We start from the raw sequence: 21,126 nt of genomic DNA on the forward strand, positions 1-21,126 counted from the left end.
CTTGTAGACCAACTTTCAGAAAGTCCAATTTTAAAAATTGATCACTACCGATGGCCTATCATTTCTTGAGACAAACTAGCCGTGAGTGCATTGTGAGTTTTTGGTGTGTTTTTTCTCCTCTGCAGCTAGCACCTGCTGTGATGTTTCACTCTCCTCTCACGCTGTATTAGGCCCCTTTCACACTGGCATGTTTTTCAGGCAATTTAGCGCTGCTATACTGCCTGAAAAAATCGTGCCCTGCAGTCTTCAGTGTGAAAGCCTGAAGGCTTTCACACTGAAGTGGTGCGCTAGCACGACCGTTTCAAAAGTCCTGCTAGCCACATCTTTGGAGCGGGGTGTTTACTGCTCCTACATGGCTCTTTACCATTGAAATCAATGGGAAACCGCAGTAATACACCTTTGCAGAGGCGCATTGCTGGCGGTATTGACCCTTTTTTGGCCGCTAGCGGGGGTTAAAACCACACCCCTAGCAGTCGAATATCGCAGTAAAAACCACAGAATAGCGGCTAAAAATAGTGCCGCTATGCCGCAAGCGCACCACCTGCGCCCAGTGTGAAAGGGGCCTTAGTGTGAGGAGAAACACTGCAGCAGCAGAACTGGGTATGTGCTTGTTTGACAAGTGATCACTCATTGGATGGAGCAATCAAGTGGTAAAGGGCCCCAAAATAAGTCGGTCATTTCAGTTAAGTTTCATTCATTTTACTTTAACATGAAGACATTTTGTGGCACTGAGCACTGCCAGGACGTGTATGGCAATTGGTAAAATGACTTTGAGCCTGCAGTTGCCTGTGATTGGGGGAGAGAATATCCATTTCCCACTTCCTCATTGGCTACTGTAAGGTGCACCGCATGAAGGCTCCTTCACATGCTGGTGACAAGGCACGGTATAAAGGATGGCCAACATTGAAATTTTAAGCTGAACTGCTACTAAACCGTTTTTCCAAAAAAAAAAAAAAAAGTGGATGGATTATCTCAGTAAAGTGCTGATAAAGCCTAGGTTCACATTGGAGTGATTTGAGATCAATTGCATGACAAGTCGCAGCCTGTTTGAAACAATGACACTTCCAATCTTCAACACTTTTTTTTTTTTTGGGTGGTGCTGCACCAAAGTAGTTCCTACACTACTTCAGGTGCAACCTAAATAGACCTATGTATGAGGCCACACTTGCTATCAAGTAGCACCTGAAATCGCGTACTTCACCTGTAGTGCAATTTCAAAGTCGCATCAATGTGAACCAGGACTTGGACAGATTTGAGAGAAATAAGCCTTTTGTGTACATAAAACAAGTCATAGGTCTTTGCATTAAGCTCATGATAAATGGGGGCAAACACAAGTGGTGCATTGTTTTGGTGTGTATAGTTGTGCGCGTAAGTTTACATACCCTGGCAGTATTATTTCTTGGCCGGTTTTTCAGAGAATATGAATAACACAAACGTTTCTTTCACTCATGGTTGGTGTTTGAAGCCATTTATTATCAATCAACTGTTTACTCCTTTTTTTTTTTTTTTTTTTTTTTTTTTAATCATAATGAAAAACTACCCAAATGACCCTGATCAAAAGTTTACATACCCTGGTGATTTTGGCCTGTGATTTGTTTGACTTTTTTATACACACGTTTTACAAGAAAACAGATGAGGATGGTTGCCTTAAATAGCCATTCAAACCCCTTTGTGTCAACTTGTGTGCATGTTATCAGGCCAAAATCACTGGGTATGTACATTTTTGATCTGGGTCATTTGGGTCCTTTCTGTTGTGATTTGATTTAAAAAGAGTGAACACAGTTGATGTCTTCAGCCAAACCTTAATGAGTGAAAAGTTTTTGTGTTTATCATTCATACACTCAAAGGCCAAAAAATGATAAATTCTAGTGTATGTGTTCATATGAATTAAACTGACATGATTAAAACGTGACTTCCATACATCTATAACGTGACAAATGGAGTGCTATAGTGCATGAATGTGATGCACTGACAGTAAATCTCAGTCAGTACTACCTAATTAAGCCATAAAGTTCGTAACCATTTCTTATTGTGGCGATCCAAACATGTTAAGTGTTCACACATCTCCACAGCCAAGATGCACATATTTCCGACTAACTACAGGGATCTCATATCAACTCCATCATGCTGTAGACTTCTAGTATAGAATTTAACCAGTATAAACTCTTATATGCAGCAATGGTGTAACTAACAATCTCAGGACGATGCTGTGGAGCCGACATGATACCTTATCCCAGGGTATTCAATCAAACATAATATACAGAATATTATAAAATTTGTAAACAAAATATATAAAAAGTAAATGGGATATAACTATTTTAATTGTTACACAAGCACCCCCGTAGGGATCCCAATAATGACTCCCGCTGTCCCCTAAATAACTACCCCACCTCGCACATAACGAGATGGGCCTAAGGATAACCTCTTTATTTAAATTGATATTAAGGCAAAAAAATTGTATTAAAACAATTATAGAATCTTGTGGGGAAAAAAAACAATTATAGAATCAAAATGAAAAGGTCATACACTGTATGTATGCCTCAGCCTAGGAGCACCATATATATATATATATATATATATATATATATATATATATATACATTGGCCAAATGGGATAACAGGGAAGCTGTATGTATTCTTTAACCAGAGAAACCACTATTCCATATCCCAGTGGGAATTGGTCCTGAATAGGACCACCCATGGTTAGATTACAACTGCAAAATGGCTTAGACACTTCAAACCAAAGAGGGACCAGGGTGGTCGTTACTCCCTGAATATCTAATTGTGAACCACAGGATACTAAATATGGAATAAACCTTTTGGAAATGTAAGTTAGTAATTAAACATTTTAAGTCCAATTTTTTGTTTTGTTCAGCCCACATGGTGCCAAAGAACCCAATTGGTGTATCTGCCACGATTCCCTCTTACTGATTTCCCTTAAATAATTTGAGCCCCTCCAGTGACGCTTCGGGCCTCTATACCCCAAAATTGAATCCCTTCTGGGTTTTTGTTGTGTTTATCCCTGAAGTGTACTGATAAGCATTTTTTTATTATCAAAATGGTTGCGGATATTTATAGCATGTTCTTCCATTCTATCATTTAACGCTCTTATGGTTCTGCCTACATACATTAAATTGCATGGTGTCCTTAACAAAGGCCTTAATCTCCGTTACTAGAGGTTGTAGGTGTGTCTATATATTCAGATAATCTGGATGTTGGTCTGTAAATCATAAATTCTACCAGGGTATGTAAACTTATGAGTACAACTGTGTGTATTATGTTTTTTTTTTTTTTTCTGTGTAAATGAAAAAAAATCCCCAAATTTGAACACATGTTTTCAGACCCCCTTTTTTTTTTTTCCTCATTTAATCTACACCCAGTATCCCATAATGACAACGTGAAAACAGAATTCAAGTATTCAGACCCACAAAAATATTTCTGCTGCACTGAAGGCTCTCAAGAGCAGAGTGGCCTCCACAACCCCCCCCCCCCCACTGTCACTGGGGCACTATAGTGTGACCATGGATGCTGACTGACTGCAGTAGGTAACTGTGATCGGCCCTGTACCATGTGATTACACTGACTAATCAGAGTTCACAATGGTATACATTGGCTATGGGTGGCAAGCCATTGTTTAGTACTGACATGTGAATGTGCAAGGGCCGCTACCATACACTGCAGGGTCCTATTGCGCTGAAGGGCCACTAGGGCGTGTGCGAATGGGAGGATGTCAGGGCCCACCTGGCTGTATTACAATAGGCTGGGAGAGAAGTGGTTAAAAATACAAATATCCCCCCCCCCCAATAGAAAAAATAATTATTCTGTAGGGCTTACAGTAAGTGTTTTTTTTTTAAAAAAAATACAAAATTAATGAAAGCTGTGTTTATAGAAGAGCTTGATTGTGAGGAAGAGCAGTACAAGGCAGCCAATCAGTACATGTGATGGCAAGAAGCATACTAAGGCTAGGTTCACATCACGATTTTAACATCCGATAAACGGACCGTTAAATCGGATGGAACCGTATCTGACAAAATCGTATGTAATCAGATTTAGTACGATTTAGATTGACCACAATAGAAAAAAAAAAACGGACACAATTTTAATACAAAATCGGACACGATTTCAATATAATTTCAAATCCGGACCAAAAAACGTGGTCTAACACGTTTTTTGATACGATTTTAAATCGTATCAAATCGGATGCACTTGGGGACCTAAATTAATGAATGGCAGTGAATGGATACGTTTTGCCATACAGATTTGGACGATTTAAAACCTAAAATCGTGAGTAAAAGTAGGATGACAAAATCGTGGTGTGAATGCACCCTAATGCCGCGTACACACCATCACTTTATGTGATGAAAAAAAATGACGTTTTTAAAAACGTCACTTTAATTGACTGTGTGTGGGGGAAAACGTTGTTTTATGTCTTGTAAAAAACGACCAAAAAAAATTGAAGCATGCTTCAATTTTATGTGTCGTTTTTCAAAAGTGCACTTTTTACTTCACAGAAATTGACCGTGTGTAGAAAAAACTTCGTTTTCTAAGACGTTTTTTCATCCACGCATGCCCAGAAGCTACTTATGAAGCGAGCTTCAATGGTAAAACGTGGTGGAACGTAACCTCACTTTGCAAGATCACTGTGAGAAAACGATGGTGTGTAGGCAACTTTGTCTTTGAAAATTGAAGTTTCAAAAACGTCATTTTTTACTTCACAGAAAATGTCGTTTTTTTTCATCACATAAAGTGATAGTGTGTACGGGGCATAAGAGAAAGCAAAGTGACAGCTTATTGGTGTCCTACTACTCTTTCACTCTCCAATCACAGGGGTGGGTCTGGGATAGGAAAGCTCATGCCCTACGTCTGTCCCTGCCTAAACAATACTTTTATTAGCACAACCGGTAAAATTACAGCAAGAGAATCATGCATGTTTTGGCAAACTACCTTAGTCATAGCATGAAACCAGGTCTGATCCAACCTTATAGGCGCACATGATCTAAAAAATTCAGACCAGGTGTATCCAACGAGTAAAACTAAAAGCAGACATACAAACACTGGTGGATGTGGGAATAACCTTCAGTAATGCCAAGTCCTAAGAAAAGCACATTACTATATGAATAGTAACCAGCACCTTGTTGGGACGTGTCTATTCACATAACAAATCTACCTGTATATCTCTAGTAGGAGGGCTAAGACCCTTGGAACAATGTTGTCACCTACAGTTGTATTTAAAAGTTTGCATTCCCTGGCAGAAATTGTGAAACCTTGGCATGGATATTAAAAATATGACTGACCATGCTAAAAAAAACACTTTCTTTAACCTCTTGACCACTGGGCACTTAAACCCCCTTCCTAACCAGATCAATTTTCAGCTTTCGGTGCTCTCACAATTTGAATGACAATTACTCAGTCATACAACATTGTACCCATATGACATTTTTGTCCTTTTTTTCCTCACACAAATAGAGCTTTCTTTTGGTGGTATTTAATCAATTTGTAACTTTTGTTCATAAATTTTGGCCACAATTTATACTGCTACATTTCTTTGGTAAAAATAACCCAAATTTGTGTATATTATTTGGTCTTTGTGAAAGTTATAGTCCACAAGCTATGGTGTCAATATCTGAAAATCGATCACACCTGAAGTACTGGCGGCCTATCTCATTTCTTGAGACCCTAACATGCCAGAAAAGTACAAATACCCCCCAAATGACCCCTTTTTGGAAAGAAGACATTCCAAGGTATTTAGAAAGAGGCATGGTGAGTTTTTTGAAGTTGTCATTTTTTTCCCACAATTCTTTGCATAATCAAGATTTTTTTTTTCTTTATTTCTCACACACAGCATATGCATACCACAAATTACACCCCAAAACACATTCTGCTATTCCTCCCGAGTATGGCGAAACCACATGTGTGAGACTTTTACACAGGGTGGCCACATACAGAGGCCCAACATGCAGGGAGCACCTTCAGGCGTTCTGGAGCACCCAGGCCAATTCTGACATTTCTCTCCTACATGTAAAAATCATCATTTATTTGCTAGAAAATTACATAGCACCCAAAACATTATATATGCTTTTTTAGCAAAGACCCTAGAGAATACAATGGCGGTCATTCCAACTTTTTATCTTGCACGGTATTTGCGCAGCAATTTTTCAAACTTGTTTTTTAAAAAAAAAACTGTTTTCTGCTTAAAAAAAACAAACAGTAAAGTTAGCCCAATGTTTTTGCATAATATGAAAGATGAAGTTACGGTGAGTAAATAGATACCTAACATGTCACCCTTCAAAACTGCACACGCTCGTGGAATGGCGCCAAACTTCGCTACTTAAAAATCCCCATAGGCGGCGCTTTAAATATAGCTTTTAAACAGTCTAAGAAAGTGATGTGTTCCCATCTGGATGGTTTAGCCCATTTTCAAACCACCTCTGGCCAGTGATACACTACACTCTCACTTGAAGACTTATACAGGGAGTGCAGAATTATTAGGCAAGTTGTATTTTTGAGGATTAATTTTATTATTGAACAACAACCATGTTCTCAATGAACCCAAAAAACTCATTAATATCAAAGCTGAATATTTTTGGAAGTAGTTTTTAGTTTGTTTTTAGTTTTAGCTATTTTAGGGGGATATCTGTGTGTGCAGGTGACTATTACTGTGCATAATTATTAGGCAACTTAACAAAAAACAAATATATACCCATTTCAATTATTTATTTTTACCAGTGAAACCAATATAACATCTCAACATTCACAAATATACATTTCTGACATTCAAAAACAAAACAAAAACAAATCAGTGACCAATATAGCCACCTTTCTTTGCAAGGACACTCAAAAGCCTGCCATCCATGGATTCTGTCAGTGATTTGATCTGTTCACCATCAACATTGCGTGCAGCAGCAACCACAGCCTCCCAGACACTGTTCAGAGAGGTGTACTGTTTTCCCTCCTTGTAAATCTCACATTTGATGATGGACCACAGGTTCTCAATGGGGTTCAGATCAGGTGAACAAGGAGGCCATGTCATTAGTTTTTCTTCTTTTATACCCTTTCTTGCCAGCCACGCTGTGGAGTACTTGGACGCGTGTGATTGAGCATTGTCCTGCATGAAAATCATGTTTTTCTTGAAGGATGCAGACTTCTTCCTGTACCACTGCTTGAAGAAGGTGTCTTCCAGAAACTGGCAGTAGGACTGGGAGTTGAGCTTGACTCCATCCTCAACCCGAAAAGGCCCCACAAGCTCATCTTTGATGATACCATCCCAAACCAGTACTCCACCTCCACCTTGCTGGCGTCTGAGTCGGACTGGAGCTCTCTGCCCTTTACCAATCCAGCCACGGGCCCATCCATCTGGCCCATCAAGACTCACTCTCATTTCATCAGTCCATAAAACCTTAGAAAAATCAGTCTTGAGATATTTCTTGGCCCAGTCTTGACGTTTCAGCTTGTGTGTCTTGTTCAGTGGTGGTCGTCTTTCAGCCTTTCTTACCTTGGCCATGTCTCTGAGTATTGCACACCTTGTGCTTTTGGGCACTCCAGTGATGTTGCAGCTCTGAAATATGGCCAAACTGGTGGCAAGTGGCATCTTGGCAGCTGCACGCTTGACTTTTCTCAGTTCATGGGCAGTTATTTTGCGCCTTGGTTTTTCCACACTCTTCTTGCGACCCTGTTGACGATTTTGAATGAAACGCTTGATTGTTCGATGATCACGCTTCAGAAGCTTTGCAATTTTAAGAGTGCTGCATCCCTCTGCAAGATATCTCACTATTTTTGACTTTTCTGAGCCTGTCAAGTCCTTCTTTTGACCCATTTTGCCAAAGGAAAGGAAGTTGCCTAATAATTATGCACACCTGATATAGGGTGTTGATGTCATTAGACCACACCCCTTCTCATTACAGAGATGCACATCACCTAATATGCTTAATTGGTAGTAGGCTTTCGAGCCTATACAGCTTGGAGTAAGACAACATGCATAAAGAGGATGATGTGATCAAAATACTCATTTGCCTAATAATTCTGCACTCCCTGTAGGACCGCAGTCAGCACAATAATCGTGGTATTCCAATAGCCGCTCGGGTCTGATTTAAAAACCACAGTGCAAGCTATTTGCAATACTTAACATGACAAACCCAGTTGATGGTGGCTTCACATGTGGACTCTCTGATCAGAAGTGCATTCTTTGATCAAAAGTGCGAGTTAAAAACCAGGATTTGGCTATCATTTGCTTCTGCTTGCAGATTTGTTTTTTCCCCTCTTTTTCTCTGACACTTTTTAAACAGCTTTTTTTTCTTTTTCCTTTCTGCTAATTAAGGGGAGGGTTTAATTGTTCACAGGTGTGTGTTTGTTCACAGGTGTTCACAGGTGAGTATTAAAGTGGCTGTACAAGCTCCCAGAGGAGCTGGCTCCCAGTTGATGGTGGCTTCACATGTGGACTCTCTGATCAGAAGTGCATTCTTTGATCAAAAGTGCGAGTTAAAAACCAGGAGTTTGAAACAGGAGGTAAGACAGGAGTCTTCATTATTTTTTTCAATCACTGATCCAGAACAAGCTTGCAGCTAATAAAGTTGGAACTCTTGCTATATAGATTCAGCGGTGCAGCAGACGCTCTCATCTTAGTCTGCTCACCCCAGGGATAGTGAGAGCAGGACGCTCTCAAACGAGTCGGCTCTCCCCAGGGATAGTGCAGCCAGGCAGGGTCCACCACACCCCCCTAGCCAATTGATCCAGGGTTGCACCGATCGCCGTTAAGGGGTCAGGAAGGAATTTTTTCCCCCGATCGCTGCAGATTGGCACAGCACGCCGGGGGTTTTTCGCCTTCCTCTGGACCAATCGGGGAGAGAAGACTCAACGAGTGACGGCTCACTTGGACAGTCTTCCACCCATCACGTCCGGCGTCTCGCGGCTCTTCCCGCATCCGCGCCAGACCAGGCCTCATTCGCGGCCGCCGCAATTAGGAAAGACTGATGACAATGTGACTGGCGACAATGGCTAATCTGCGATACTCTGCGCACTCTATTCGGGGTCTGAGACAATTCGCAACAGCATTACCAGCCGTCACCAAAAAGGCCTTAAAAATAGAGCAACTTTTGAGATTCGATCGACGATCGACCATCAAAAATTTTAACTATTTAACCCAGCTCGAGCACATATCATGTGCTTTGATCAACACAAGATCGGCAGTAAAACACCGATTAGAAATCCACGATTTCTTACTACAAAACGATCTAGACTGCCTCTTTATTACAGAAAGCTGGCTCTCAGACGACTGCAACACCATTCTCGGAGAATTGGTGCCAGAAAACTATCGCATTATAACGGAAAACAGAATAGGGCAAAGAGGAGGAGGCCTGGCGGTGATCCACAAGAATCGCATTACAATCACTAAGCCAGCCCTTCAAAATCCTCTTCCATTCATGGAAACCCTTACTCTTCAACTTCAAACTTCCCCCCAGGAGACTGTTCACATTCTCCTCTGCTATAGGCCACCTGGGCCAAAATCGCAGTTTTTGCCATCATTAACGGAGTTTATATCCACTTATACCCTTAACAGCAAACACCTTTTGCTGCTCGGGGACTTTAATCTGTGGGCCAACTCCGCTCAGGATCCCATTGCGGACGCCTGCATTGATCACCTGGAGGGATTAGGGCTACAGCAACTTATATGCGGGCCAACACATGCTTCAGGTCACACACTCGACCTAATTTTCAGACAAAATCTGAAAATAAGCATTTTAGAAAATGAACCATTGCCATGGACAGACCACCATGCAATTAATTTCATAATCTCCAAAATTCCCCCAGTGATAAAAGCACCCAAGCCGGTGACAATACACTGGGCTAGATCTCAGAAGAAGCTCCATTCGGAACTCTTCAAATCTACCTTGGGAAACAGAATCAAAACAATCCATCCACATCAAACAGCCGCAGATACACTGGACGCCATAAACGCAGCCCTGCTACAGTCAGCCGATTTAGTAGCACCGAAACGCAAAGCCTGCATTCGAAAAAGAAAGTCCGGCTGGTTCAACAACCAGCTGTCGCTTCTGAAGCAAGAGCGCAGAAGGGCGGAAGCCGCCTGGAAAAGAAGTCCTGCAGAGGATAACCTCATCATCTACAAGGCAATAACAACACGATATCATAAAGAAATCTTCAAAGCCAAGAAACATCATTTTTCTTTGGCGATTAACAGCGCCCTAAACCGCCCCCGCGAACTCTTCAAGATGGTCACCCAGACCATGAACCCAGGATGTCTTGAAGTCCCCAACTCAGACACCCAAGAGTTCTGCAATGAACTATCGGATTTCTTCATCAACAAAATTGAAAGAATCCGGGAAAGCATCATGCAAAACAATACCCCCCTCAACCCCACCGTCAATCAACCACAAAACACCCACAGAAACGCTCTACAATCAACAAAGTTCACTCTGGAACCGATCTCCATCGATACCACAAAAAATATCATTGGTGCTTTGCGGAACAGCACATCGCCCAATGATATCATCCCCACCAAACTGCTGAAGGAATGTGCCGACATCCCGGCACCACCCATCACACAGCTTATAAACCAGTCATTTAAGGAAGGCACAGTGCCATCCCTGTTGAAAGAGGGCACAATCCAGCCCATCTTGAAAAAACCTAACCTGGATCCCAAGGACCCAACTCACCGCCGTCCCATAACAGGCCTTAATGTTCTCTCCAAGATAATGGAGAAAGTAGTGGTACAACAGCTGCAACAGCATCTAGATACCCACAATCTACTGGATCCATTACAATCAGGCTTCCGTCCCGGACACGGGACAGAAACGGCCTTACTCAAAATATGGGACGATGCCCTCGAGGCCGCAGACGAAGGAGAATCTTGTCTCCTGGTTCTGCTGGACCTAAGCGCAGCCTTTGACACGGTAGACCACAAACTGTTACTGATGCGACTAGCCAAGGTAGCAGAAGTCGCAGAAGGTGATTTACCATGGTTTTCTTCCTTTCTTGAAAACCGATCACAAACAGTTAAATTGGGTTGTTTCACGTCGGAAAAGCGCACGGTGTCATGTGGAGTCCCCCAAGGATCCCCCCTGTCACCGGTGCTTTTCAACATCTATCTTCGCCCTCTCTTTGATATTATCAGTAGCCAAGAACTACTCTATCACTCTTATGCAGACGATACGCAACTGTATTTTCGCATCTGCAACAAAAAGGATCATCATCTCAGTTTAGAGAAATGTCTATCTTTGATAGAAAACTGGATGACTAAGAGTTATCTTAAACTCAACAGTTCAAAAACAGAACTCCTTATGTTTCACGCCAGCCGAAAGAGTCAACTGGCAACAACCTGGACACCCCCGCCCATTCTGGGCCAAATCATCACCCCTAGCTCCAAAGTCAAAAGTCTCGGGGTCATCTTCGACACCTTCATGACAATGGACGCACAAATAGGGTCAGTAGTCAGCGGAGCGCACCATCTGTTGCGCCTACTACGCAGACTTATTCCATTTATCCCCAAAGAAGACGTAGCAGTCGTGGTGGGAACAATCGTGAATTCCAGACTGGACTATGCAAATGCCCTTTACCTCGGACTCCCAAAGTACCAAATCTCTCGTCTGCAAGTCGTACAGAATACGGCCGCCAGACTTGTGACTGGGAAAAAAAAATGGGAATCAATCTCACCTTCGTTGAGAACCCTTCACTGGCTGCCAGTAAAAGACAGAATTGCATTTAAAGCACTCTGCCTGACACATAAGTGCATCCATGGGAAGGCTCCGCAATATCTTTGCGACAAGATAGAACCTCACAATTCGAATCGCGTTCTGCGATCCACCGACCAAAATCTGGTCAGGGTACCAAAAACCAAATACAAGTCCAAAGGAGAAAGAAGGTTTGCTTTTCAGGGTCCTAGACTATGGAACGCTTTACCAACCAGCATTCGGTTGGAGGAAAACCACCTGACTTTCAGAAGACGAATCAAAACTCTGCTCTTTTGATGACATGAGACACGAACAACTAGCGCCCAGAAGCGATTCAGTTCGCATGCGCCGCGCTTTATAAGTTTTTCATTCATTCATTCATTCAAACCGCTTGACTGAGCTGGAATAGGACATGACTAAGGACTAATGTCCAAAACACGTAGGCTGTTTTTACAGCATTGTACATAGGAATACTATTTTTTGGATGTCATCCTGACTGCCGACCATCCCCCTTCCTTATGTTGGAAGGGTTGGCTTAATTTAGATGGGGCCCAGATACACCTCTTGCCTGACCTCTCTCGACATGAGGATGAGAGTTCTGTTGCAACTAGGGATGAGCTTCGTGTTCGAGTCGAACCCATGTTTGTCTCGAAACATCGTATGTTCGACCGTTCGTCGAAATACAAAGGTTACGGGCCGTTCGCGCCAAATTCTAGTGGCATGTCACGGCCCATAATTCACTGCGGCATCGCAGTGCATTGCTGGCTGATGATTGATGATGACAGCTTGCCAATTATGGCTCAGGGGGTTTAGTACACACCCCACACTATATAAGGCCGCCTGGAAGTCAGCCTTGTGTAGTGTGTTGCGGTGGTTTACAGAGAGAGAGAGGGGCTAATTTACTATTAACAGTGCGCTGCGCCGGTTCATGGCTTAATTAGTGTGCCAGATGAATCCTTAATTAGGCGCATGAACCGGCGTAGCAGCCAGCGCAATGCAATTAATATGTAAAGCCACCGCCGAAGTGTTCATTTTCAAGGTTAATATGCTAGTTTTTGTCCTAAAAAGTGTTTGGGGACCTGAGTCCTGCCCCAGGGGACATGTATCAATGCTTTTTTTTTTTTTTTTTTAAACTGACATTTTTTCGGGAGCAGTGAATTTAATAATGCTTAAAGTGCAACAATAAAAGTGAAATATTCCTTTAAATTTCGTACCTAGGGGGGTGTAAAGTAAGCATGTAAAAAAGCGCATGTTTCCCGTGGTTAGAACTGTCCCTGCTCAAAATGACATTCTGAAGGAAAAAATGTCATTTAAAAATCATTTGCGGCAATAATGAATTGTCGGCTCCCGGCAATTCTGAGATGATTCATTCCTAAAAAAAAAAAAAAGCGTGGGATCCCCCCAAATTCAATTACCAGGCCCTTCAGGTCTGGTGTGGATTTTAAGGGGAACCCCAAATTAAAAAAAAAAATGGCATGGAGTTCCCCCAAAAATCCACACAAGACCCCTTATCCGAGCACGTAACCTGGCCGGCCGCAGAAAAGGGGGGGACAGAGTGTGCCCCCCCTCTCCTGAACCGTACCAGGCCACATGCCCTCAACATGGGGAGGATGTCCCCCTGTTGATGGGGACAAGGGCCTCATCCCCATAACCCTTGCCCAGTGGTTGTGGGGGTCTGCGGGCAGGGGGCTTATCGAAATCTGGAAGACCCCTTTAACAAAGGGGACCCCCAGATGCCGCCCCCCCTGTGTGGAATGGTAATAGGGTGCATTGTACCTCTACCATTTCACCCCAAAAAAGTGTCAAAAATTTAAAAAATTACAATAGACGGTTTTTGACAATTCCTTTATTAATATCTTCTTTACGCGCTTCTTCTTCTTCCATTTTCTTCTTTTCTGCTTTCATTCGGGTTTCTTCCTCCATCTTCTGCTTCTTCCTCTGCTTCTTTCTTGGGTCTTCTCGTCCGCATCTTGACCGGCGTCTTCTTCCATCTTCTCCTTCCGTCGGCCTTCTCATCCGCATCTTGCTCCTTCTTCTTCCCCGGACGCTGCGCTTGAAATTGAAGTTCCCGCTGTGTGACGCTCCTGTGACCCTGCCCCCCTCTGACGCCACGGGTAAACTCATAAGAAAGTCCCCATGTGGTACATGTGCATCAGAGAGGGGCGGGGTCACAGGAGCGTCACACGGCGGGGACTTCAATTTCAAGCGCAGCGTCCGGGGAAGAAGAAGCCGCGCAAGATGCTTGGGTGTTTTATTTGGTGGAAGGAAGTGTGTTCTTTGATGTTCCTCTATCCTTGAGAAGAAGTTCCTGGATTTATACATCCTCACTTGGGATCTTTTGGACTTGTTCACCTATATATATTTTGTTGGAATATAAGAATCACTTATTAGTTCACATATCAATATATTTTGTTGGATTATAGGAATCACTTATTTAATAGTAATATTTTTTTCCTTTCTCTTTTTTCTATATGTTTGGAGTTTTGGTATTCACATACTATTTCTGCATTTTCACATATTTTATATAACTCCTTATGGGAGTTTTCTTGGACATTAATTAATTTTTTTTTTTGGTGTCACTATCAATTTTTCATTCAATATTGTTTATGCGCTGTACTTTATATTATAACACGTTTTTTAAATTTGTATCCACAATTTTTGGTACTGGTAGCATTTTCGCACATTTTTTATTTAGTTTAGCGCAGTGTTTTTCCAAAGTTTTTTGGAAATCTTTTTTTCCTTATTCACTTGACTCTAGCCCTGATCCTAACTTGGCAAACGGTGCCTACGTGGCTCTTTAATGAGTCCTCGTTACAAGACAAGGACACTGTGTTTGAGATCACACAATAACTGACAGATTATTTTTAAGTCAACAATAAAGAGGATACGCCCACCCCATTGTGTGGTTCGAGGTATATTTATAAAACATGGAGTCTGCCTGAAAAAACAGCACCTACTCTAGTGTCAGTCTTTTCACATGCAAATCCGAAAGTTGGAATCCATCCTCAAAAAAAGAAATAAAAAAAAAATACATTTTTTATCTAACCACTAAGAACATCTGGCCTTGCATGAGAGATTGTATTTGCTCTTGTTCCATGACCTTTTTTTCCCTTTTAGGGTTACAACCTCTTTAATATTAGCATGCAATGCCGAGCTGCAGTTTCCAGAGCAAGCCTTTCTTGCATTAAAAGAGGTATGGACTGCAGAGAGAGAGAGAGATTATTTTTGCCCCTGTACAAATCATTCGTAACACCTCATCTAGAATATGCAGTTCAGTTTTGTGCACTAGTTCAAAACATGGATATTGAAGTGCTGGAAAAGGTACAGAGAAGGGCAGCCAAACAGGCATGGAGGAGCTAAGCTATGAGGAAAGATTAGCTGAACTGAATTTACTCTCTCTTTAGAAGAGGAGATCAAGGGGCATATGATCAACATACATAGGTGGTCCATATAGTGAACTTGGTGTAAAGTTATACTTTTAAGGTCATCACAGTGAACAAGTGGGCACTCTTTACATCTGGAAGAAAAGAGATTTAACTTTTAGATATGGAAAGGCTTCTTCACGGTAAGAGCTGTGAAAATGTGGAATAGACTCCCTTAAGAGCTGGTTCTGGCCATTTCAGTAGATTGTATTACATAAGGTCTGGAATCTTTCCTAAATGGATAAAATATAACTGGATATTTATAGGTAAAGTTGATCTAGCTATCACATCTGTAAGACATGTCTCTAAACCAGGGGTCTCAAACTGGCGGCCCTCCAGATGTTGCAAAACTACAAATCCCATGAGGCATTGCAAGGCTGACAGTTAGAAGCATGACTCCCACAGGCAGAGGCATGATGGGACTTGTAGTTTTGCAACAGCTGGAGGGCCGCCAGTTTGAGACCCCTGCTCTAAACTGTCTCTCTTGTGGGTATCCATTCCTGATCCTTCACAAAGACAAAGTAGTCTTGTCCCCAATGCTTACCTTTCTACATGAGGTGATAACTTCCTTTTACCTTAACCTCTTGGGACCCGCGCTATAGTCAAATGACGGCTACAGCGAGGATCCCAAAATCCAAGTGGACGTCAATTGACGTCCGCCCCTTTGCGCGTTCCCCGCGCGCGCTCCAGAGCGTGCAGCGGGGAACTGCTGTGCTGGCTGTGTCCCTTGGCCCCGTGAACGGCCAATCAGAGTGGCCGTTTGCAATGCGATCTGTGCGGCCAATCAGAGATGATCTCATATGTAAACATATGAGATCATCTCTCATTGCCGTTTTACACAGAGACAGCGGTGCTGTCTCTGGAGAGGAGACCGATCTGTGTCCCTTGTACATAGGGACACAGATCGGTCACCCCCCCCCCCCCAGTCACCCCCCTTCCCCCACAGTTAGAAAACTAATTAGGGTACACATTTAACCCACCCCCTAGTGTTAACCCCTTCAATGCCAGTCACATTTATACTGTAATTAGTGCATATTTATAGCACTGATCGCAGTATAAATGTGAATGGCGCCAAAAGTGTCCGATGTGTCCGCCATAACGTCGCAGTCCCAATAAAAATCGCAGATCGCCGCCATTTCTAGTAAAAAAAAAAAAAAAAAAAATAATAATTGTGTCCCCTATTTTGTAGGCGCTATAACTTTTGCGCAAACCAGTCGCTTATTGCGATTTTTTTTTTTTTTACCAAAAATATGTAGAAGAATACGTATCGGCCTAAATTGAGAAAAAAAATAGTTTTTGTTTTTTTAAATTGGGATATTTATTATAGCAACAAGTAAAAAATATTGTATTTTTTTCAAAATTGTCGCTCTTTTTTGTTTATAGCGCAAAAAATAAAAACCGCACAGGCGATCAAATACCACCAAAAGAAAGCTCTATTTGTGGGGAAAAAAGGACGTCAATTTTGTTTGGGAGCCACGTCGCACGACCGCGCAATTGTTAGTTAAAGCGACGCAGTGCCGAAAGCTGAAATTTCACCTTGGTAGGAGGGGGGTATATGTGCCCAATAAGCAAGTGGTTAACGAAGACGTAGTCCTTCCCTCTTTTTGTCCTGCTGAGAGCGCTGATCAGGAGTCGGATGGTTGCTGGTTTTCCAGCATGCATATCTGGCTGAACAGTCGCCTTCTGTCAGACAGACCAACATACACACAGGCCCAATATCGGCCTTTATTTTTGCCTCCCATCATTCGGCTCATGTGTACGGCCTTTAAGGTCCAGTCTTCCATATTATACTATATATTATATGAAATTCTGGATTTGGTTGTCTTTTTGAATGTTTTAGGTTACTAAACAAAATTGCATATAGCAACATACAGTATGTATTGCGCCTGCGCACTGACTAGGAGCCGTGTAGAGCTAACTCGTGGCTCTACATGTTCGGCTACTTTCAGAAACTCTGTGACGCGTCTACGCAATACGGGGGGGGGCCTTATCCGCCGGGGGGAACTTTTTCTGAAGGACATCAATCAACTAAAAACATTGCGGCTCAGCATAGAAACGCCTACTACCGGGGGAATAAGTACCCAGAAGCCGGATTGAAAATAGCTATAATAAGGTATGTACAGCCTAAAAAAAAAAAAAGTGCCTACTGCACATGTTAGAAGTATAAAGAATTTGGTCTTATATATGTTATTTGGGTGAACCTCCGCTTTAACTGTGAATTCAGCTGTATAGCTGATGTTTGGCTTGAGCTTTCTCAATCAAAATGACAACTGGAATCTGGTTGGGCTTTTAATTGTATCCAAAGTTATATAAACTGCTCAATGACTTTTGCAGTGAAGCTCATGCATTGAGCACCCAGACCAAGTCTGATCAATAATCCCTGATGTTAAATTTAGAGATCTAATATGTTCCTGTCTGGTGGCTTACTAAATGCCCTGCAGGACATCTGTGAAAGGTCACGATATATGAATATTCTTGTTCGGAGTGTCATAACACATGCAATTCAGGTTTATTATTTGCCCACGTTACATTTCCAGGAGGACTGAAGTTACGTTTATTTCTCTTTGGAAATTTGATCTGTTGCTCCTGGGCTTTATTTGCATTTTGGAATACTGCTTACCAATAACTGTTTTAAATAGGGCAGAATTACTATTTGTAATTCGAGATTTTCCTAGCTTGTGACGGAAAATATTAATTATATGAAGACAGGAGGCGAGTATCTTATGCATTATCTTTCTTTAATAATGCCCATAGCAGAAATACAACTTTTTCAGTGATTTCAAGTACAAAAACGTTTTAACCACTTTAGCCCCGGGCCTGTTTTTCAGAGTCGGTGTTTACGAGACAAAACCATTTTTTTTTGCTAGAAAATTACTTAAAACCCCCAAACATTATATATTTTTTTTTTCTAACACCCTAGAGAATAAAATGGAAGTCATTGCAATACTTTTTGTCACACCGTATTTGCGCAGCGGTCTTACAAGCGCACTTTTTTTGGAAAAAATTCACTTTTTTAAATGAAAAAATAAGACAACAATAAATTTGGCCCAATTTTTTTATATATTGTGAAAGATAATGTTACGCCGAGTAAAATGATACCCAACATGTCACGCTTAAAAATTTCGCCCGCTCGTGGCATGGCGTCAAACTTTTACCCTTAAAAATCTTGATAGGCGACGTTTAAAAAATTCTACAGGTTGCATTTTTTGAGTTACAGAGTAGGCCTAGGGCTAAAATTAATGCTCTCGCTCTAACGATCGCGGCGATACCTCACTTGTGTGGTTTGAATACCGTTTTCATATGTCGGCGCTACTCGCGTATACGTTCGCTTCTACGTGCGAGCTCGTCGGGACGGGGCGCTTTAAAAAAATTTTTTTTTGCTTTTCGCATTTATTTTTATTTATTTTACAATTTTTAACACTGAAAAAAAAAAAAAAAAAAAATTATCACTTTTATTCCTATTACAAGGAATGTAAACATCCCTTGTAATAGAAAAAAGCATGACAGGTCCTCTTAAATATGGGATCTGGGGTCAAAAAGACCTCAGATCTCATATTTGGGCTTAAATGCAAAAAAAAAAAAAAAAAATTTGGAAATGTCATTTTTTCAAATGACAAAAAAAAAAATGTTTCTTTAAGACGCTGGGCGGGACTGACGTTTTGACGTCACTTCCGCCCAGCGGAGCTATGGGGACGGGCGAAGGAGATTTTTCCTTCAGTCTCGTCCCCGCTCAGCTGCCGGATGGTCGCGATCTCCTCCGCCGCTACCGACGGCTCCGGTAAGCGGCGGAGGGCGCGGAACAGCGGCGGGAGGGGGGGGGGCCCCTCTCCCGCCACCGATAACGGCGATCTCGCGGCGGATTCGCCGCGGAGACCGCCATTATCGTTAACACGGCCGCCCACAGAAGAGATGAATATCTCGATTGTGGCAGCAGCTGCTACCGTTACCGAGATATTCATCTCTAAAGTGATGACGTATAACGGCGGTGGGCGGTCGGCAAGTAGTTAACTGAAGAAAAAGAAAAAACTACAATACCCAGCAGCCCTCAGGCTGGGTCTGCCAATCATGAGGCAGTACAGCCGGCATATAAGGGGCTGCCTCCTTAGAACCTTCCTCTTTCTTGAGGCGAATCGGCAGGAAACCTGGAACAGCAAACAGTTCGAAACACCGGGACCCTGACAAACTGAAACTTCGGCACAGGATTCAGCCAACGGCACCCCGACTCCGGATCTGGAACGCAATAGGAACCTCCATTTTCTGTCTGCGGTGAACTAAAACCCATGGATCGAAACGGGAACATCAATCCCCACGGGGATAGTGAAAACGAACTCCCGGGACGTATCAGCTTCCGACTTGCGGGATGTGTGATTCAACAGCCTATGACAAGAGAGAAACAACATCGTGATAGGGTTGGGTCGGGAGGGAAGATACTCGCCTCCTGTCTTCATATAATTAATATTTTCCGTCACAAGCTAGGAAAATCTCGAATTATATATCAGACAGGAGGCTCATATCTTATGCAAGTTCAAAGCTATAACAATGTATATATAAATGATAACAAACGGAACAACTACAAAACTGACATAGATATGTGTTCCTCCGGTCTAAAACAGAATTGACGGAAGGTGATCGGGACGACCGGTCCGCCGGTAGCCGTAAGTCCTAGAGGGAGCCGCCCGAGGTGACGACCCTAATAGCCACCGCTCCACTGGAGGGATGGGCACCCATCGGGGTTACGACAAACCCTGCCATTTCCATGACCGACCGTACCCCTCTGGCTAGCGTAGCCGAGGAATCCGGAAACTGAGGTTTAACGTAGGAAAGAGGAGTTGGAGAATTGCGAAGATCGCAGCGGGACCGCCAAGGACTCATAAGTCTGTATACAGCGGAGCATGCACAGTTGTGGATGCGCGGGGAAGAACGGGTAGAAAAACCGATTGAAGTCCCGTCGCTGTCCTACGCACGACGGAAAAAACCTGACTCTCAGAGGCGAGATCTGACGCCTGGATATGTCCAACGCCGGTGATGTCTGGCACACGTTTGACGGAATCAGACACGAGAGGACAGTAAGCTAGAAGGACAGTGACCTCAAGACAGAGTGAGATTGTCCCCCCAGTCCGAGCACGTGGTCAGGACCTCGGCTACATCCCAAGAGTGCCGATATTTTGGACGTGGTGGGCGTTGAAACTTAACGCCTTCCCAAGTCGGTACACCAATGGATGTTCACCCACCGGTAGCAAGTCTACAAGGGAGCGGTAGGTTGAGATCGCAGAGCGATAGACGTTAGGGGAGCTATAGGACCTCCCAGATTCAAAAGAGTCCGCCAGGTAGTTGGTCACTACCGGCAGGCGCCTGCACGGGATCAACCTGTCGTTGAACACATCAACAAACCTAGAGTCCCCAGGCTGATCGAGATGTCGATCTAGTTCCGGGGCCCCAGCCAAGGCAAGGAGATCCCTAGCCGCACATGAAAGGTCGCTGTCTGCGACCGGCACTCCGAAACCAACCATGCGAAGAGAGGTAGGATGTGCGTCGTAAGTAGAGGGTGCAGATCCCCGTACGGACTGGCGAGGAGACGAGGGGAGTGAGGAAGCAACTTGGGGAGATCCACAGTCATCCCCAGAAGGAGGGGAAACCATGGTTGCGTCGGCCACCGCAGAGTGAACCGCACGACTGATACTCCCAGGTTCGTAACGTGAAGGAGGACCCTGAGGATCAACGAGAACGGGGAAACGCGTAATGTGTCCCCTGCGACCGGATTGGCGGAGGGTGTCCACAGCGTGCGCCTCCGGATCCGGTCGCTGGTTGAAAAAGCGCGGGAGCTGATGGTTAATACGAGAGAAAGGATTCCATAAGTGAGCGAGGGCCAGGAACACTGACCGGCGCAGTCGCCAATCGCTGGAATCGTTCGGGTAACGAGAATTCCAATCTGTCACCCTAGTGAAAGTGCCTGGGGTATATTCCGCAAACGGAACGAAGTTGCGTTCCAGGCAGGAGTGCCAGAAGTCTTTGCTAGAACCGTT

Source organism: Rana temporaria, chromosome 5, assembly GCF_905171775.1.
Source record: "Rana temporaria chromosome 5, aRanTem1.1, whole genome shotgun sequence".
Classification (NCBI taxonomy): domain Eukaryota; kingdom Metazoa; phylum Chordata; class Amphibia; order Anura; family Ranidae; genus Rana; species Rana temporaria.